The sequence below is a fragment of the Cryptomeria japonica genome, chromosome 7 (genome assembly GCF_030272615.1).
Source record: "Cryptomeria japonica chromosome 7, Sugi_1.0, whole genome shotgun sequence".
Classification (NCBI taxonomy): Eukaryota; Viridiplantae; Streptophyta; class Pinopsida; order Cupressales; family Cupressaceae; genus Cryptomeria; species Cryptomeria japonica.
This window is the reverse complement of record NC_081411.1, coordinates 262,446,896-262,453,258: the sequence shown is the minus strand read 5'-3', so window position 1 is coordinate 262,453,258 and position 6,363 is coordinate 262,446,896. Positions and strand designations below refer to the sequence as shown.

The 6,363-nt window shown below is 36.3% G+C and overlaps 1 pseudogene; it reads left to right on the top strand.

Moving 5' to 3' along the window:
- Positions 1-2,077: 2,077 nt before the first annotated feature.
- LOC131855882 (leucine-rich repeat receptor-like serine/threonine-protein kinase BAM1) lies at positions 2,078-6,118 on the top strand (annotated as a pseudogene).
- The last annotated feature ends 245 nt before the right edge of the window (positions 6,119-6,363 follow it).

Genomic DNA, 6,363 nt, shown 5'->3' with positions numbered 1-6,363 from the left:
TCATACAACTTTATTGTGTGATTTGATTGATTGTGAATTAGGTTTCATTAAATTTCCTATTTTGATTGTTCATAATCTCCCTAATCCATAAGTTCAATTATGGAACTTATTGTAGAATGTGCAAAGTCATCACAAAACTATGATTAAAAATTATTTACAAAGTGATTTTGATGTAGGAGCATCTAGCACCCTTTATGAATTGTAGAATTTTAGTTGATTCTTATCTTTTTGACTAACAATTTCTATTTTAGATGGTGGTGATGGTTCTAAATCTTGCTAGTATGGTTATCATGTTTGGTGGTAGATTATCCATTTTTTGCATCACCATTTTGGTGCCTATTACATTGTTCATGTCTTTGGCAATGTTAAAAAAAAAGGTGTATTCCTTGCAATAGTTTCTTCTTAAAAAACATCTACATCAATATTGGAAGCTTCCTTTATTTCAATAATAGTGAATTAAGATTGGTAAACTCATTGAAATGGCAAGGGATGTTTTATTGCTTGTATTCTTGGCATTTTCACCCTACATGGATCTAAAATTAGATGTTCTTTCTTTTTGCAAGTACACATTCTTACTCGTAGTAATGTGATAGGTTTTTAGAGGAGGGAAAATGGTGCTATGAGTATGGACCTAAAAACCACCATGTATCAAGAAGTTTATGTGAGGTGAAACAAGGAATATGTAGAGAGTTGCATATATGGAAAGACAAAGTCATTCAATATTTAGTAGGACGAGTAGAATTTAAAGTTGTGTAATTCTAGGTAGAGAATTTACAGAGAGACTTTGGCACTATAAAAAAATCATAGTAGAGTCTTATTTGTGAGTTCATTAGGAATGTTGAAGGATACAATGGGATGTCTTTATTACAACTATGTGTAAACATGTGTACCATTTCTTAACTATAATATGGAGGAATTTTGAGTGTTATTTTGTGTAAAATGTGAAACTTGTAGAATGTTCTATCTACGTGGAGTTGAATATGTATGTGAAATTTTAGGTCAATCATTTTGCCATATTATGAGATATAGAGTTATGCATTATGTAAGATAATATGTAATTGGTACTTGTTCAGTAAAATCTTATCAAAATTTGATGATGTATATATATTCATATATTCTATTCTATGTTGACTATTTCAATTGACTGCTCTTAAAAGGATATCCAATCCTTAATTACATCATTCAAAATCTTTAAAAGATAATGCTTCTATAATACTATACACTTGGAGGATGAATGAGTATGATGTAAATTAGTGGACTTCTAGATATTTTAAGACCCATGAGACATATGATAAACTTAGATATTAGAAGACTCATGAGACATAAAATGATTCACATTTCCTTGAATGCTCATTCTAAGAGATACGGAGTCATGCATTAAGTAAGATAATATGTGATTGCCCATATATGTCCATTGCTGGAGGTTTAGACATTACATTTTCCAAGTCCTTTAAAGTACTTATTGATGCCGTTATTGAGACGTAAAATGATGACACACTTTCCGTTGAATACTCATTTTAATTCCTATTTAGATTTACTAGAGTAACTCTTATTCCTTATTTTCTGTTGTATTATTCCGATCCCACAAACCAATTTTATCATTTTATTATCTCATCTTAAGGTAGAAGCAATCTACGTAAAAGGAAGTTTTTTCAGATCTTATTGTTAGTGTATTCTGCTGTCTCCCTTTTACAGTAAACAAAATTATTTAAATTCTAAACATGAAGAAGATGTTAGGTTGCAAAATACGATAATGGCTATGGAATTTGGCATCCACACGTGACTGGTGGAAGACTGTAATTTCTAACTTTTTGCATAAAATAGCATGACAGGAAGATTGTACTATAGACCTTTGTTTCGTATGAATAGAATTGACTGCATTACTAGGTCAACAGTATCAGAATAAGGGTCTATTGTCCACGTAAGCCCATGAAAACATTTTTTAAAGAGGGAAATGGCTAGGTTGCTTCACCTGAAGCCAATTATAAGCTAGCCAAGGTTATGCCTCCTCAAGCTTCCCCATTAACCTCTTTTATAAGTTTCTTTTCATACTAGTGGCGAGTATCTCCTTCCCACCATGTCAAAATATCATAGATTTCCCTTTACTTTCATCTTGCTGGTGTTGCTAGTTACCGATGAAGCAGGGGCAGGGGCAGGGGCAGTAGATGGTTTTTCAAGGCTATCTGGCGAGGCCCATGTCCTGCTTTCCCTGAAGAAAACAATTGCTGTTGCAGAAGGCTCGCCAGATGTTTTGAGAGACTGGAATGATGAGTCTAAATCGAATTTAACTTCCCATTGTTGGTGGAAGGGGGTCGAATGTGATAAGTCTTATCAAGTTGTTGGACTTAACATCTCCCATATGAATTTGAACGGCTCAGTTTCACCTGAAATTGGGAAGCTACGCAATCTTGTGAATCTCACACTTGCTTCCAATAATTTCACTGGTCCTTTACCTACTGAACTCTTCCATATTCCCACACTGAGAACCTTGAATCTCTCCAATAATCTCTTTACTGGGAGCTTCCCCTCCAGCATTTCCCATTGTAAGGACTTGCAAGTCCTAGATGTTTACGACAACAGTTTTGCAGGGCCATTGCCTGTTGAATTGATTGACCTAAGCAAGCTGCAACATGTGCACTTGGGAAGCAACTATTTTTCTGGCAAGATCCTACTTGAATATTCAAGGCTGGGAAACTTGAGATACCTGGCACTGGGTGCAAATGACCTTACTGGGACAATCCCAAGTGAGTTTGGCCAAATTGTTATGTTGGAACAGCTCTACCTTGGCTACTATAATTCTTACCAAGGAGGGATTCCTCCTGAGCTTGGCAAACTCACAAATCTTCTTGTATTGGATATGGCAAATTGTATTCTTTCAGGGCCTATATCTCCTGAGCTAGGAAAACTAAGGCTACTGGAAACCTTGTACCTGCAAGTAAATACCTTCTCTGGCCTAATTCCTTGTAGTTTGGGAGATCTGTCAAGCATCAGATATCTGGACTTGGCTGACAATGATCTTACAGGCCATATCCCTGAAGAATTTGAAAGGCTGCACAACTTGAAGCTGTTGAATCTGTTTAAGAACAGACTACATGGAACTATTCCCTCTTTCGTAGCAGAGCTCCCTAACCTTGAACAGCTTGGGCTATGGAAGAATAACTTCACTGGCCAGATTCCGCGGAATCTAGGTAAGAATAGCAGACTCAAGCACCTCGACTTCTCCATCAACATGTTGACTGGTCTGCTACCCCCTTATCTCTGTAAGAACGATGAACTTGAATCTCTTATTATGCTACAAAATGTTTTGTTTGGCCCCATTCCCAAAGCTCTAGGCAACTGCAAATCATTAAGGAAGACGCGTATGGGAGAAAATCTCTTCAATGGTTCAATCCCAGATGGCTTTCTCAATCTTCCCTTGTTGGAGATGATTGAACTTAATGATAACCATCTAGCAGGAGGCATACCCACATCCATTTCTATTTCTCTGAAATTAGAACATGTCAGTTTATCCAATAATAGACTGAGTGGCCCTCTTCCCCCAGCAATAGGTAATTTGGTTCACTTGCAATCCCTTCTGCTAAATGGCAACATGTTTAATGGGAGTATTCCAAGCGAGATAAGTAGACTTAAGAAGCTGTCTGAAATAGATTTGAGCATAAATCATCTGAGTGGGAATATTCCTCCACAAATCACTGATATGCAGAATCTCAACTATCTCAATATCTCTAGAAACAATTTAGTTGGGAACATTCCAAAAAAAATCGAAGGTATGCAGAGCTTGTTGTATGTAGATTTGTCCTACAACAATCTGTCTGGTTTGGTACCTCAGAGTAGGTAATACGGTTTCTTCAATGCATCTTCCTTTGTAGGAAATCCAGGTTTGTTTGAACCTTATTTAGCTCCAGCTTACAACCAATCTTCTCAATCCTATAGGAAAAATAGTGCATTTATGTCTACTACTGCTAAATTGCTTCTGGTGACTGGGTTGTTGATTTGCTCTTTGGCCTTCGTTATTCCTGCCATTTTTATACTAAGAACCCTGTGGAAGTCAAATTCCTCAAGGACCTGGAGACTAACAGCTTTCTAAAGATTCCATTTGTCCTCTAAGGATGTGCTAGGCTGCCTCAAGGAAGACAATATCATTGGGAATGATGGTTCTGTCATTTTCTTTAAGGGTTTAATGCCAAACGGAGAACAAGTTGCTGTAAAGAAATTGCTAGCTGTTGATATAGCCAGAAAGATGGGCAGAGGCAGAGGCTTTTCTCCTGATTATGATCATGAATTTAACACATACATTTTGACTTTAGGGAATGTTCGGCATCGGAATATAGTGAAATTGTTCGGGTTTTGTTCGAACCGGGAGACAAATCTACTTGTCTATGAATACATGCCCAATGGAAGCCTAGAAGAGCTACTCCATGGCAGAGAAGGCGAGTACCTGCAGTTGGAGATAAGGTACAAGATTGCCATAGAGACTGCAAAGGGCCTTTCCTACCTTCATCATGACTGTTCTACACCTATAGTGCACCATGATGTCAAGTCCAATAATATTCTCCTCGCCTCCAATTTTGAAGCCCGTATAGCAGGGTTTGGACTGACAAAATTCCTTCAAGATTCTGCTGCCTCAAATTGCATGTCTTCTATAACAGGCTCTTATGGGTCTATTGCTCCAAGTATGCCTTATTTTAGGAAGTTCAAATTTGATTTATAATGACATTCACATAGGTAAGCTTTTCTCTTGCAGTCTACTAACTTTTCTCAGATTTTCAAATAGATTTATATATGCGTTTTTTGACACTCATAAAGATTTAGAGGAAGATCAAAATAGGTATGCTTTTCTCTTGTACTCTACTAACATAAGTCACATAAGTCAGCTCGTGGGTTTAAGTAGAATTTATTTTTCTGTTGTTGCTTCTGAATTTGAAAAAATGAGTATTTTTGTACCAATGTTTCGGATCACATTCTGTGATTCATCATCAGGATGGAAGAGAGCATAAGAAGATTAAAACACTCACTGTCATTCTGAAAATGAATCATAGTATATGATCTGAAACGTTGATGCAAAACCACTCACACGATTGAATCCAGAAACAACAGACAGTCTCATGAATTATAGAAATTTACTAACATGAATTTATTTCTTCCTGTTCCCTCCTTTTCTAGATTTATTTGCTCTACAATGTACAGTCGATTGATTGACATACTTCAATCATTTGAGATCATAAAATTAATTTCTTTCTTCCCTCCTTAATCCTTTTATTTAACAGTTTTTCTGTCTTAACATAGCTTCACTCTTGGTCACCACTGAATAACAACATTTTCAAGCATTGATATAATTCTTTTATGCATTTGTTTTCTTTATGTAAATCATCTTTGAATGTGTCCATTGGCATCCTATTTTGATATCAGAAGAGGCCTGCACCCTTCAAGTCGATGAGAAAAGTGATGTCTACAGCTTTGGAGTTGTCCTGCTAGAGTTAATATGTGGGAGAAAGGCAGTTGGTGACTTTGGGGAGGAACTGGATATTGTTCAGTGGGTAAGAAAACTGACTGGTTCTTTAAAAGAAAGAGTTATGGAAGTCACAGACAGGAGATTGTCCAGTGTCCCTTTGCAAGAGGTGATGCATGTTTTTAATATTGCAATGCTATGTTTACAAGAGCGCAGTGAACAAAGGCCAAGCATGAGGGAGGTTGTCCATATGCTTACTGATTTCCCAAACACCAAATCCCTCACATAATAACTTTGCCTTCACCAACCAAGATGAAGAAGAGGAGCTCCAGACTCAATCTATCATATAGAAAATCCATTCTCTTGTGTGTGCTGATCTGTTCATGCTACTATTAATAGTAGGCTTGCATTAGTCAGTAATAAAAGAATGATATAGAAAATATAAATTTGGCTTTGTAAGGTATGTTTGTTACGCTGACTATATTTATAAGGAATTGAGAGGGTGCACATCTTCTGACAGAATTGGGATATTAGCAGCTTAGCTGTGAATAAATTTATAGTTATTGTATCTATGTTCTCACCAGATCTACAAAGTCTCCTATAGAGGTGAATATAGATAGTTTATTTTATTCTATGTAAATGTTTTCTTTTCTCATATCTCCATGAAAAAAACTATCAACAAACCTCTCAGTTAAATAGTTTGCATACGAGAAACAATTTAATATGTGACTAGTTTACATAGTTTAGGTTGTTTGTTAAGTAAATGCATAGTTTAGGTTGTTTGTTAAGTAAATGCATAATTAAGTAGGAACTATTTATATATTTTGGTTGTGTTAGAGCGTTGTTGTTCTCTTGGTTGGCAATGCATAGTGTTTGAATCTGATTTCCAGATTGTGGTGACTTTATTGAACCAG